Here is a 14793-nt window from a genome sequence, read left to right on the forward strand (position 1 = left end):
GGGGGGGCGCGAACCCGCGGGGCAGAGGCTGGAGGGGCGCAGATCGGGTCCGCCGCACTCACTCTCGCGCTGGCTCCGCCCCTGGCGCCAAAACGCGATACATTTTCCCGCCAACGAAAAGGTCACACAGGTTCCCGCCCTGGCCTTCTCCCATTGGCCAGCCTCTGACGGCACCGGCTAGCGGCCAGCCAGTAGTACAGCGTGGGAGGAGGAGCCCAACCGGAAGGACGGGAATGGGTCCCAGCTCCAGCCAATGACCGGGGAGGGTGTGTGACACGTGGGGGCGTGGTAAATCGCGTGGGAGGGGTAGCGAGTGAGAGGGCTCCGCCGTGCACTCGCTAGTCCGCCCTAGGGCATGCTGGGATATGTAGTTTCTTTGAACATTGCATGCTGGGAGGTGTATTCCTGCCAGAGGCATGCTGGGATATGTAGTCCATCAGGGTTGTCTGGTTTGGGATCCGTTCTGATTCTCTGAAGCATAGCAAGTCAGGCACCTAGAACGTTGCTAACCCAGCCCCTACCACTCAAAAGCCATGAGTGAGGCCCCCAAACTCATGAGAGACTTTGTGCTATTTGCCTTCTGGTTGTTCAGCCTTTAGGGTGAACTGGGGGGGGGGGTGTCACATTTTCATGCTTTTCTCCACCCCACTGTTAGAGCAAAGGTCAACTACTCGCCTATTATCCCAGCTGTTCCCCATGGCCATAGCCCGTTTCCCGGATATATGTATAGCAAGACAATCAATCAAGGAAGTCGGACATATGCATCCTGAAGACCCCCAGAAGAATAATCAATCAAGGAGGTCCAACAGATGTATCCTATTTACCCCTAGAAAGGAATTTAAAAATTCCATAGGTTAGCAGAATGTATGCACGCTAAGTTGTTTGTTACTGGGTATAAAAAGGCCTGCTTTGCGCTTGTAAGGTGTGTCTCTCTTTCTGGCACTAGCCGAGGGGAGCACCCACTCAGCTGACTGATCAATAAAGAACTTGAAGCCGTCTTCTAGACTCCCGTGCCTCCTTGGGGTAATTGGGCAGCTCCAGGGGGAAACGAGCCCATTTGGCTAACAATGGCACCCCAGATGGGACTTCTCTCCCTGTAGAGGGCACTGACCGACGGCCGAGGGCGATTCCGAGGAGTGGCCACCTCGAGCTGTTGGTTTGCTCGGGCCTCAGATCGTCACAATCGGCCGGGGCGGCTGCGTCCTCTCTGAAGAGAACTCTGAAGGACACGGAAGCAAGACGGCTTCAGAAGGAGGGGAAGTCTGACTGCCAGACGCGGCCACTTCGGGCGGTAAGTGCGTTTACCTCCTGGGTTTAAGGAATAACGTCCCCGAGGTGTGGGTTGGACGGTGGAAATCCCCTAGGCAGCCCGTATAAGGGAAGGTATATTAACATTGTTGTAGCATTATAAGTGTATTGTCGTCGTGTTTTTGGTTAAAGTGGAAGCAACCAACGGCCGATGAATAACATCACTAACTCCACCAGTTCATGGGCCGTTCTTAACAATTATTGGGACTTGGAGCAGCCTTAGGGATTACTCTTGTTTGTGGGAGGGGTAATCTTGTTTCTCCTCTTAATGGTGTGTTGGAAACCAAGATTGTAACTGATTAAGGGATCTGTGTAAAAGATGAGTGAGTGCCGCTGACAGGTCTGAGGCTTAAGCTGACTTCAGCCGCCCAAGACTCCTGCGAGGGGACTTCTGCAGTGTGGGTGGATCAGGGAAGGCACGTCCCCATACAACACTCCGATAATGGGAGTGCCTAAGCCTAATGGGCAGTATCGGTTGGTCCAGGACCTGAGACAGGTTAACAAGCTAATAGAAGCCCCCTATCCAGTCGGCCCGAATCCCCATACTATTCTGGGCCGAGTTCCCAAAGATCACAGTTGGTTCTCTGTAATAGACTTAAAAGATGCCTTCTTTTCCATCTCCCTTGATTTGGAATCTCAGAAACTGTTTGCCTTCGAGTGGGAGGACCCAGATACGCACTACAAAGCCCAATACCTCTGGACCGTGGTCCCACAAGGACTTACCTGTGCACCCGAGATTTTTGGCAGCCAGTTAAGAAGGGACCTTGCCCCATTCCTGGATAGACACCCCTCATATAACATAGTCCAGTATTGCGATGATTTGCTCTTAAGTACTGGAACAGAGGCAGCCTGTAAAGAACAGACTGTAAAGCTCCTTAATTACCTTGGGGCACAGGGGTATAAGGTTTCAAAGGAAAAAGCACAACTGGTTAGGCGACAGGTCACTTTTCTTGGGTATCATTTGTGCCAGGGAAGTCGTAGTCTGGGTAAAGAAAGAATCCAGGTTATACTCAATAACCCTCGACCTCGAAGCCCCCGAGAGTTAAGGGCTTTCCTGGGATTGACTGGGTTTTGTCGGCTCTGGATCCCTGACTACGGGGGAAGAGCCAAACCATTATATGAATCCTTAACTAAAGAAGGTCTGCTCCATTGGACGTGGACCAAAGAGATGGAAAAAGCATTTCGAGAGCTAAAAGAAGCCTTGGTTCAGCCTCCCGCTCTAGCCCTCCCCGACCCTCGGAGGCCGTTCACTCTATACGTTCATGAGAGGGGAGGGGTGGCTGCTGGAGTTCTATACCAAAGGTCGGGACCAACCTGGCGACCCATTGGATACTACTCAAAGGTGTTGGACCCTGTCGCCAAGGGGTGGCCTGCCCGTTTACGGGCCGTTGCAGCAACCGCTCTCCTTGTACAGGAGGCTGAAAAATTGACCCTGGGAGGGGACACTGAGGTTGTGGTTCCCCACGGGGTGCCTCAAATACTGGGGACAGGCGCTGGGGAAAAGCATTTAAATCCCAGCTGACATACCAGATATGAAGTAGGGCTCTTGCTAGCCCCTAACCTAACCTTTAGGACAGTTAGCTCCATAAACCCAGCTACCCTATTGCCCGACCCTCGGGTTTCCCATGAGACCAGCCCCACTCATGACTGTATTGAGGTCTTGCAACAGGAAACCAAACCCCGCCCTGATCTCTCAGACTTGCCATGGTCCAACCCTGAAATTGAAGGGTACGTTGACGGGTCCAGCTATGTGATAGATGGCAAGCGGTTTACCGGAGCAGCAGTAGTAATTAAGGACAAAGGAATATACAAGTTTAAACTCAGCCCCAATTTGTCCGCCCAAGCGGCGGAGCTAGTGGCTCTTATCAAGGCTCTCCGGTTGGGAACTGGAAAAATTATTAACCTGTATACTGATAGCCGCTATGCCTATATGGTGGTACATGCTCACGGGGCCCTGTGGAGAGAGAGAGGATTTATCACAGCGTCAGGCCAAAGAATTGCACATGGGAGTCTCATCAAAACACTCCTTGAGGCCTTGATGCTTCCCCTCCGGGTTGCCATAATACATGTGCGTGCCCATGGAAGGGCCCCGGAGGCTGAACAACGTAGATATAATCAATTGGCTGATCAGGATGCAAAGGAGGCCGCACAGGAAGGGGCCTCATGGCTCCTCTTGGTTCAAGATACAGAAGCTAAAAACCCCCCTCCCCGATATACAGCTGAGGAGGCGTGTCACGCGCAGGCTGCAGGGGCCCGGCAGGTTCCCCCGGGATGGTGGAAATTACCAGGGGGGGAGATTTTTGTCCCCCGGCCAGTACTTCAGGAAATTCTCCGGCACATGCATAAAGAAGGACATATGGGGTCGGGGCAATGGTTGATTTGGCCACCCGATCCCTTAAGGGGCTGGGCATGCACATGGAGGCCCAGAGAATAGTTAGTAATTGCCCTGTCTGCCAACGAACTAACCAAAAGGGGTGTGGCCCTCCCGCCGCAATGGGAGGCCGGCCCTGGGCCACGTACCCTTTTCAGAGATGGCAGGTTGACTTTGCAGAAATGCCCCCTTGCAGGGGCTATAAATACCTGCTCGTATTTGTGGATCAGCTTACGGGATGGGTAGAGTGTTACCCCACCCGGCATTGTCAGGCCCGGGCTGTTACTAAGGCCCTGTTGCATGAAATACTTCCCCGATTCCACCTCCCCGAAATGATTGAATCTGATCAGGGAAGCCACTTTACCTCACAGGTGGTCCAACAGGTGTCCCAGGCACTCAGTATACAATGGAAGTTGCATACCCCCTGGAGGCCGCAGAGCTCGGGTCAGGTGGAAAGAATTAATAGAACTCTCAAGGATACCCTCACTAAACTATGCACAGAGTCTAGTTTAAAGTGGCTTGATGCATTACCACTCGCCCTTACCCGCATTCGAAGGGCCCCACGTAAGGGTCTTAAGCTTTCACCATTTGAACTGGTCTTTGGGTTCCCTCCCCGAATCCTTATCCTGGGGTTCCGGGAAGATGTAAACTGGGAAATGGGGAAGGACTCCTTATGGAAACAGGTCTCTGGGTTGCAATCTGTTTTGTTACAGCTGCATCGATACACGGTGCCTTTTCAGGCCCTTCCCTTGGACCAGCCCGTGCACCCGTTCCAGATCGGTGATCAGGTCCTTGTCAAGAAGTGGAAGCGTGACCCCCTTACACCACGGTGGGATGGCCTGCACACGTCTTGCTCATCAGCCAAGCTGCAGTCAAAGTTCTTGGGAGTGACAAATGGACACACCATACGCGGGTAAAGCGGTTTCTGAACCCTAACCTGGAGACTGAACTAGCAGAAGAGGACACCAGCCCTCTGCCCGCCCCGGCTCCGGACGCCCGGGGTGGCACAGGTGAAGACTCCACCTGGGAGTATCAGTACTTGGACGGACTAAAGGGACTGTTTAGAAAAAGATAATGAAATTATTGTTAATATCTTTGTTTATGTGCTTCCACCACTATTATGGTTGGGAAAATAGGTTTTTACAGCTGGGGGAGACAATAGCAAAATCCTTTAACCTCAGTAACTGTTGGGTATGCGGAGGCCCAGGGGAATTAAATGAATGGCCTTGGGTAGCCCAGCCGGTACAGCCCAAATGGTGGCTCAGCAATTTGAGTATAGTCCACGATGGAACGGGGGTTTGGACTGAGGATAGTAGCCCCTGGCGACTGTATTCTTCTGGAATGGGTATTCTCTGCCTTAATCGGACAAGGCGGGAGGGAGTGTACTTGGGAGAAAGCAAGTGTGATTGGACTCTATCCCCAGGGTTTGATTGCTGGGACCCTTATTGTCGTCCGTATGACTGTTCTAAATATCAGGGGCGATGGAACCAGACCCATGTGAGGCTCACCAATAATAGTTGGGTGAAGTGCTCCAAACAATACTACCCTGCGGCCGAAGGTTGTAGGGCGGTAGGACAGGATGGGTTATTATAGCTCTATTAATGCTAGCTTGCTTTGCTCCCTGCATAGTTGCATTGACCCGACGAATGACTAATCAAATCGTACACCAACAAATGATGGCACTATACCAGCCGGTAAAAGCTGAGGACTGGGGGCCATAAAGCTCTCAAAATGTTTTTAAGGGGGGGGAACCTTGTTAGAGCAAAGGTCAACTACTGCCTATTATCCCCGCTGTTCCCCATGGCCATAGCCTGTTTCCCGGATATATGTATAGCAAGACAATCAATCAAGGAAGTCGGACATATGCATCCTGAAGACCCCCAGAAGAATAATCAATCAAGGAGGTCCAACAGATGTATCCAATTTACCCCTAGAAAGGAATTTAAAAATTCCATAGGTTAGCAGAATGTATGCACGCTAAGTTGTTTGTTACTGGGTATAAAAAGGCCTGCTTTGCGCTTGTAAGGTGTGTCTCTCTCTCTGGCACTAGCCGAGGGGAGCACCCACTCAGCTGACTGATCAATAAAGAACTTGAAGCCGTCTTCTAGACTCCCGTGCCTCCTTGGGGTAATTGGGCAGCTCCAGGGGGAAACGAGCCCATTTGGCTAACACCACCCTACCCCTATGGGCTAGAAACTTACGAGTTATTTCAATGGAAACAGAGATTCTTACATATTCACCAAGATTCTTATAACTCCAGGTGCTAGGACTTTCAGAAAATCACCAGTTATCACAAGCGAGGCTCACAATAAAGTCACAAGTGTTGGCAACACTGCTGACTTAGGCCCTGATTTTGAGAGGTTCCATGTGCTGACATCAATTGCAGCAGCCCAGCACCTCTCAACAGCAGGCCACTAGTTTTTCCACAATGAATTTCCTTGAGCTAAGTTTATAAGCTGCCCATTGGAATCTCTTTTTTAAAAACAGGCTTGTTTCACTGCAATTAAAATGCCATACAAAAGGGAAAAAAAGATAGAAAGACTGTCTTTTAATTGTGTGTGTATTGAACCTAGCACAGAGAGTCCCCAATACTTAATTGGGGCTTCTAGGCACCACTATAATAGAAAATGGTGGTGGTGGCTACGATGATTATAAATGCCCATCTACGATAGTGGCGAGACAAGGTGGGTGAAGTTATGTCTTTTATTATTTTTAATATCTTGTTAACTCACTCACCTTGTATCTCTGAAATCCTGAGACCAGTATGGCTACAACAACACTGCAAATACTGCAACAGGTTGTTTGCAATATTTAGCACAGATACTCTGCTTCCCCAGACCTGAAGAAGAGCTCTATGTAGCTTGAAAGCTTGTACATTCCACCACAGAAGCTGGTCCAATAAAAAATATTACCTTACCCCCCTTGTCTCTCTCACAGTCAGCATATTATCAGCTATGTAAAATGCTACAGCAAAATCGTCATTCATTCCTATCCAGTCCCACTAGGGGCAGCAGCTTCAAATCAAACACAGCTAACTGTTGTCTGTGTTTACAAATTAGAGTAGATAACCAGTAGGTGTCCTGTTTCCTCTTCATTTGGTTAAGTATCTGGATCAGCTCCACCTAGACATCTGAAATCTGCTAAATAGCTCTTGTTACTGAATTAGAATGATACCCAATCCTCAAGTATAATCACCCCACTCCAGTAGTCCTTTTACTGGTTCAACAACTGAAACTGCACAGCTCTGCCCTTTCCTTGCTTCTCTTCGGTCCAATTCCTCTCTCCTCTCCTCTTGGAATAACTCAGTTTAATTCAATACAGCTTCACTAGTGTAAAATTGGTGTGAGTGGAGAATCAGGCCTCTCCTGCAATTCCACTCAGATGCTGCGTTCCATCAATTCTGCTTCTGTTCATGACCATTTTGCTATCTCCTGTGCTGTCCCCCTACAATAGCCTGCCTGATCCCATGTTCTCTGCAGCCTCCTGGTCCTTCAAATGTATCTCTTTCCACAAACTCTCTTAGAATGAGCTAAATTCTCCTCTTAGTTGTAGTGACTTCAATGGGGCTGTATAACTGAAGGGGAGGATTTGGGCCTAATGTCATACACCTCCAAGCTAACCTTTGGCATCCTAGGCAAATGTAAATGTAAATTCTAAACTAATGCAATGTAACATGACACTTGTAATGCAAGCAAATGCATAACCATATTGCATGTCCCGTGCTTCCCCCTCTGTCATGTCTCCCTCCAGCATTTCATCCTGTGTCTAACCTAGGTTGAAAGATGTTTGGAGCAGTGACTCTGGACCTGATATTCCACAAAGTAGGTACAAAACGCTACCCGGTCAGGATGGTAACTCACTGCAAATGACTACACAGCATGCAGGGTAGTGGAGAATTAGGTCTTATTGACCAGGTTCTGGTCCCTGCTCTGGCTGCTTTGTGTCTTTCTGATGGCGTGAAGTAGCTAGAAAGCATCCCTAATGAAGCTGGAGATTCCCCTCAGAGAAGGGAATCTCTGGGTGACATAAACCCAGCGTAGCTGACTCTATACCACCTGCCCTTGGCTCCACTGACAAGGAAGCATGTTGGAGGCAGAAGGAAGTGTGGCCAAAGCACAATGCACTCCAGGGATCTGGGTTAGCAGAACAGCCCCAGAAGGCCATTCCAGCTGGTACCAGCTAGAGCACCTTTGGGGGTGAGCTGCTCCAATTCGTGCTTGGGGTCAAACTAGCTCTTGGCAGCCTCCAAAATCAGAGGTGATGGAAAGGTGGTAAAAAGCCACCTATGCTCCCTGCTGGGGAGCACCAATCAGGGCTCAGGTTCACATGAGGATTTGGCCCCATGTCTTTATTTTCTCTGTAAAGCACCATGCACATCTATAGTCCTGTTTAACCATGGTGAAGAAAAGCAGCAGTACCAGAATTAGAAAGGAATAAGGACCTGCTCCTGCTCCCAGAGAAGCTTTTAGGAGTTTTGCCATTGAGAGCAAAGAGAACAGGATCAAGCCTTATATTTTTATAGTTGAGAAACTGAAAAGAGCTTGTTGGGTTTTGTGCAGGATGGAAACATCCAGGAATATGCTGGCTAATGTGGGTGTAAATAAAACTCCAGCCACTGGAATGAACCGATGTGTGCAGTAAATACAGGTGACAGGCATTGGCTAGAATGGGGCAGGAGCAGACAAACCATACGCCTGCAATTTGGCTGGCAGATTCAGCTATCATAACAAATCACCAGAGGACATTTGGAGCTGTTTATAAATGTTATCAGGACATGACATTAAATATCAGTTCTGGGGCAACTTTCCTCTCTTTGAAATGCACGGTATGTATTCTCCACTCTCTGTAATAGACAGCATAGACTGAGTATCCTACCTTACATGGTCACTGGAGGGAAAGTTCTTTTACTATCAACAGAAAAGATATGAGCGTTTGATGGAGTAGGAGGAGATCTAGCCGCATATTTGTTTCAGTAGAAGCCAGTTCTCAGTGCACCTGTGGATCTGCTTACAAAACAAGCCATGAACACCAATAAAGACAGTAGCGACTCGTCGTAAATTGCCAGCCTGTAATGTATTTATAATATATGTCATCAGGGAGGTTATTGGCCTCTCTCTACACTGCTTTGCCCCTTATGTGTAGTTATTTACATCTGTGCACAGTGTAAACTATCACCAATGTAAGAGAGAGGAGGGGGCTGATTTTTTAGTATACATTCTGATTAGGCACCACTGCCCCTTAGTGGGATGATGTAGAACTGCTCTATTGAGCATCATAAGCCCTATACGGCTGAGGGAAAGTCTCCTCTGGCTTAAATGGTGGGGTCCTGTGCTTTTAGAGTAGTAGGGTCTGAGTTCTATCCTTGTTGTCACAGCGAAGCTCATAAAGGTTGTGGCGTGAAGCAGGGGGAACCTATAAATCCCTTAGTGGCTATGATTTTGTTCTGATATTAAGAACAAATACTAACACCTTTCCTCACCCTGCCACACAAGAGGGGGGAGGGATAGCTCAGTGGTTTGAGCATTGGCCTGCTAAACCCAGGGTTGTGAGTTCAATCCTTGAGGAGACCGTTTGGGGATTTAGTTGGGGATTGGCCCTGCTTTGAGCAGGGGATTAGACTAGATAACCTTCTGATTCTATGAGATAGAGCACCTGAGAAGTCAGAAGGGACTATGGCTGAAGCCTCAAAATAACAAGAGTTAGGGCTAAAAATAGCAGCCAACTGTTACCCATGGCAGCTGCTCATGTACTGTAACAGTTGTATTAATAATTTATTTGAGCAATTCAGTCCCTAGGAATGAAAAGAGACAGAGAGAGAGAGCAGGGAGAATGGAATTGACTCCTATTACTTTGTTCTCCAATCCCAAAGCAGGTTCAGAGATCACCATAGTACCATACAAACTAAACTATCCAGTCAAATAATAATAATAATAATTAGTAATGCTTTACCTTTATATAGCATTGATCATCCATAGATTTGAAGCACTTTATACATGATAATGAAGCTTCACAAAACCCCCTTGAGTGGCACAGTTTGTCTGTGGAACCCATTGCCACATGATGTTTTGAGACCAAGAGCTTAGCAGGATTTTTTAAAATGGACATTTATACAGATACCAAGAAAACCCAGAGTTATAGTCAATAATAAAAATAAAGAGTTTGGGTAGGGTTATAAGCCCTTATGCTTCAGGGTTTGGGCCAATCTCTAAATTTTGGGAGTCAGGAGGAAATTTTCCATGCAGACAGGTTATCTGACAACTACTTCCTTCAGGGTTCCTTGCACCTTCAGCTCATTTTGGCCATTGTTGGAGATGGTAAGAACAGCACAATCTGCCCCAGTGAAATTAAGCGACTCACCGGAAAGCACAAAAAGTCTGTGCCAGAAGTAGAAACGGGCCTTCTGACTGAGCACAATGATTGGTGCTATGCCCAAACGTGTGCTAGGCACTGCACAGAACAAACAGGCATTCCTACCCTGAAGTACTTACTGCAGGGATTGGCAACCTTTGGCACGCGGCCCATCAGGGAAATCCACTGGCGGGCCGGGATGGTTTGTTTACCTGCAGCGTCTGCAGGTTCGGCTGATCGCAGCGCCCACTGGCCGTGATTTGCCGTTCCAGGCCAATGGGAGCTGCGGGAAGCGGAGGCCAGCCGATCCCTCTGCCCGCGCCGCTTCACGCAGCCCCCATCGGCTGAACCTGTGGACACTGCAGGTAAACAAACCGTCCCGGCCCGCCAGCGGATTTCCCTGATGGGCCACAGGCCAAAGGTTTCCGATCTCTGACTTACAGTATAGGATTATAAATCATAAAATATCTGGAAAAGGAGGTAATCAGTCAGGTGGCAAAATTTGCAAATGATAAAAAATTACTCAAGAGAGTTAAGCCCAAAGCTGACTGTAAAGAGTTACAAAGAGATGTCACTAAAGTGGGTGGTTGGGAACAAAATGGCGGATGAAATTCAATGTTGATAAATGCAAAGTAATGCACATTAGAAAACATAATCCCAACTAGACATACAAAATGATGGGGTATAAATTAGCTGTTATCACTCAAGAAAGAGATCTTGGAGTCATCATGGCTAGTTCTTTGAAAACATCTGCTCAGTGTCCAGTGGCAGTCAAAAAATGCTAACAGAATGTTAGGAGCCATTAGGAAAGAAAGAGAAAATATCATAATGCCATTATATAAATCTATGGTATGCCTACACCTTGAATACTGCATGCAGTTCTGGTCACCCTTGTCTCAAAAAAAGATGTATTAGAACTGGAAAAGGTACAGAGAAGAGCAACAAAAATTAATAGTATGGAACAGCTTCTGTATGAGGAGAGGTTAAAAAGACTGGGACATTCCAACTTAGAAAAGAAGAAATAGGAGGGAATATGATAGAGGTGTATAAAATCATGAGTAGTGTGGGGAAAGTGAATAGGGAAGTGTTATTTGCCCCGTCACATAACACAAGAACTAAGGATCGCCTGATGAAATTAATATGCAGCAGGTTTAAAACAAACACAAAGAAGTACTTCACACAACTCACAGCCATCCTGTGGAACTTGTTGCGGGGGGATGTTGTGACAGACAAAAGTATAACTGGATTCAAAAAAGAATTAGATATGTTCAAGATCCATCAGTGGCTAATAGCCAAGTTGGTCAGGGACACACCCCCATGTTTTGGGTGTCCCTACACCTCTGACTGCCAGAAGCTGGGACAGGACAATAAGGGATGGATCATTTGAAATTGCCGTTTTGTTTATTCCCTCTGAAGCACCTGGTACCAGCCACTGTCTGAAGAAAGGCTACTGGGCTAGATGGACCACTGGTCTGACCCACCGTAGCCTTGTGTTCTAGGAGTTAGACATGACCCAGCCAGTGAGGGCGAGATCAAAGAAGACGGGAGGAGAGGGGGAGTTGAATGGGACTGCAGCAATAAGATCATGCAGTGGTGACTCGGTTAGGTCAGGAACCCTTCCCTTTTTGTTTTCATTGTTTCACTTCCCATAGGCATTGCAGCGGAAGTGAGTTTTAAGGAGGGGTCTGGACGGTGGGGGAGGTGGAGCTTGGCAAAATAGTGGTGGGAGAGTGTTCCATCCCTTGGGGCAGCATGGAAAAGGGGTTTTGTTTCTACAGACTCACGTAGGCTGCTACCCCAGGAGTGCTGACCCTCGCTGACTAAATTAAGCTCTTGAGTAAACATAAACAGTGGCCTTCCAGTGAGCAGAACCTTTGTTGGAAAAAGCTGATGGTGTGTGGTTTGTCCTCTAGAGCTGTTAATAATTAATATGGAGGCTTAAAGAGCAATAAAAGGGGCCTGGGAGGCTAGGCAAAGAGTTTCCACTGAGAAATAAAAATGTGTCCATCCAAGTACACCTCTACCTCGATATAGCGCTGTCCTCGGGAGCCAAAAAATCTTACCACATTATAGGTGAAACCGCATTATATCGAACTTGCTTTGATCCACCAGAGTGCGCACCCCCCCCCCCCCCCGGAGCGCTGCTTTATCGCGTTATATCCGAATTCATGTTATATCAGGTCGCGTTATATCGGGGTAGAGGTGTATGTGCAGAACAGAAGGGCCAAATGGTCACCATGCAGCAGGTGAACCTGATTTACAGCACTGAACCTGGCAGCTTTCAAACAGACGATCTCCAGACATGCAATACTGAGAATGCTCCCAGAGAGCGATCCAGCAAGCCTTGGACACACAGAAAAGCAGAACCCTGGGCGCAGGTGGATTAATGTAAACAAGAGAAGAATTCGATGCATCGTTCCTAGTATTGCTAACATTTTTGGTTTGAATTAGTCTAGATCACCCTGTTGAAAAGTGCGGGCTGATTTGATGTTAGTTAACAAAACAGCCAGTGGAGAGGTTGAAAAGTACTTGCCCGCCAGCCCTGGAGAACAAAGTTATTAGCATAGATGCAGCACTGGTACACTGCAGGCAGCAGGTGCAGAAGCTTCCCCTATGCAGCTGCATCCAATGTGCCTCAATCCTGATCTACGGTGGGACAGTTTCTTTGAGTCCTAAATGGGTGTTTATTTCTTCAATGTATGTAGCCATATAACTGTTAAGATTTTTTTTTTATGTGCTATGCCTTTAAATGTATAGACGTCACCTGGAGACATCTGCCATTTTGTGCTGGGTTCAGATGCAGCCTGTTATGAAGGAGACACATCCACACCAAGGACTATCCTGGAGTTTACCTGTGTTCTTTCTTGTTTGATTGGCTTCCCTTCATCTTTCTTGTTTGATTGGCTTCCCTTCATCTACAGTAAAGATCAATTGGACAAAAAGGAAAGAGCTACTCTGGGTCATGTTCACTCCCATCCTCATTGCTGGTTGTCTTTGCTGAATCTTCCATACTCAGAGCAACTTCCCATGGTAGCCATGTTCCACGTACACAACAGAACTGTACACCGATGTTGGGGGCGGCTCATGAGTGCAGGAAGCGCAGGAACTGGACTCAGACTATGGAACACGCTCCTGCAAGAGAGAAGAATGATCACAGACTTGACTGTGCAAAACTCGTTCAACAGATTTTAAAGCCAGAAGAGTCCATTATGACTAACTAGGCCAGAGGTTCTCAAACTGGGGGTCGGGACCCCTCAGGGGGTTGCGAGCTGTCAGCCTCCACCCCAAACCCCGCACCCCGCTTTGCCTCCAGCATTTATAATGGTGTTAAATATATTTAAAAACATTTTTAATTGATGGGGGGGGGGTCGCACTCAGAGGCTCGCTATGTGAAAGGGGTCAGCAGTAAAAAAAGTTTGAGAATCACTGAACTAGGCTGACCTCCTACGTAACGCAGGCCAGGGAATTCCACCCAGTGATTCCTACATCCAGTTCAGGCATCTTTGACTTTGCTTTCCCTCAATACTGGCTTCACACACACACTACACCCATTCTCCCTCTTAGGCTTTGTCTACACTATGCACCTTTTAGCGACACAGCTCTGCCACTACAGCTGTACCGCTAAAAGACACGCAGTGTACAGGGCCGGCTTTATGAACTGCGGGGCCCGATTCGAATACCTAGCGGCGGTCCGGGGCTTCGGCGGCACTTCGGCGGCGGGGGGTCCACTCCGGATCTTCCGCGGCACTCAAGGACACCCCCCCCCCCGCCGCTGAAATGGCGCTGAAGACCCGGACACCCCTCCACGGGAGCTGAGATGAGTAAAGAAAAAAAAATTAAAAAGGCACTTAAGGCACGGGCGTGGGGCCCTCTTAGGTGCAGGGCTCGATTCCCAGGAATCGGGGGAATCGGCTTAAAGCTGGCCCTGGCAGTGTAGCCACTGTTTGTCGGCAGGAGAGAGCTCTCCTAATGACAAAATACTTCCACCCCCAACAAGCGGCAGTAGCTTTGTCAGCAGGAGAGTTCTCCTGCCGACAAGCGCTGTTCACACCAGCACTTTTCGTCGTTTGGGGTGGTGGGGGGGGGGTTCACATCTCTGAACGTCATTCAGGTTCCAGTGTAGACAAAGCCTTAGTCTCTAGCTATTTTCTCTACAGACTGGGAAAAAAATAAAACACCATCAGGAGACTGCTATTGGTATTTCTGTATTGAAATGCTCGAGGAAGTGCACAGATACTACAATGCTATCCTATATCCTGGCCTGTTCTGATTCGAAGCCTGCTGTTAATGCATGGGTGGACATGCTACGTCCAGATGCTGCTGTGGGGTGTATGTGTTGGGGTTGTTGCTTTTTTGTTTCCATGTTGTCTGGGACAACGAATAAAACAGATCGCGATTCCTAGCAATAAAAAAAATGTCACCGCCATGGCAAACAGAAACTGAGGAGTGGTTGGATCAACAAAACTCCCAATAGCATAGATGACAGGGTGTGTGTACGTGATAGTGGGGACACGTAATTAAGAATGTATGTATCACCTTTCACCTCTATGCGCTGAAGGCTGATCCCCTGCCAGGATTCACTTCTGTATATGGAGCCTCTGAGGTTTTAAGTAGCTATTTTTATTTTCTTTTGGCTAATTCTCAAAATCAACAGCTCATCTTTAAGAGTAAAAGATGTTTAAAGCATGATTTTCTTTAAGTTATCTCAAAAACTGCCCCCCGCTTCGGCTACAGCACCCTCCAGGATCAGCTCCCAGCCGGCATGG

The 14793-nt window shown here is 48.0% G+C and overlaps 1 long non-coding RNA gene across 2 annotated transcripts; it reads left to right on the forward strand.

Annotated features, from left to right (window-relative positions):
• Positions 1 to 958: 958 nt before the first annotated feature.
• LOC128834976 (uncharacterized) lies at positions 959 to 5781 on the forward strand. 2 transcript variants are annotated; one of them, XR_008444538.1, is made up of 2 exons: positions 959 to 1291; positions 4393 to 5781. It is a non-coding gene; the product is annotated as an uncharacterized LOC128834976 (long non-coding RNA). The 2 variants fall into 2 exon arrangements; XR_008444539.1 differs by having other exon boundaries at positions 4420 to 5781.
• Positions 5782 to 14793: the final 9012 nt, after the last annotated feature.

This window comes from Malaclemys terrapin, chromosome 3, assembly GCF_027887155.1.
Source record: "Malaclemys terrapin pileata isolate rMalTer1 chromosome 3, rMalTer1.hap1, whole genome shotgun sequence".
Taxonomy (NCBI): domain Eukaryota; kingdom Metazoa; phylum Chordata; order Testudines; family Emydidae; genus Malaclemys; species Malaclemys terrapin.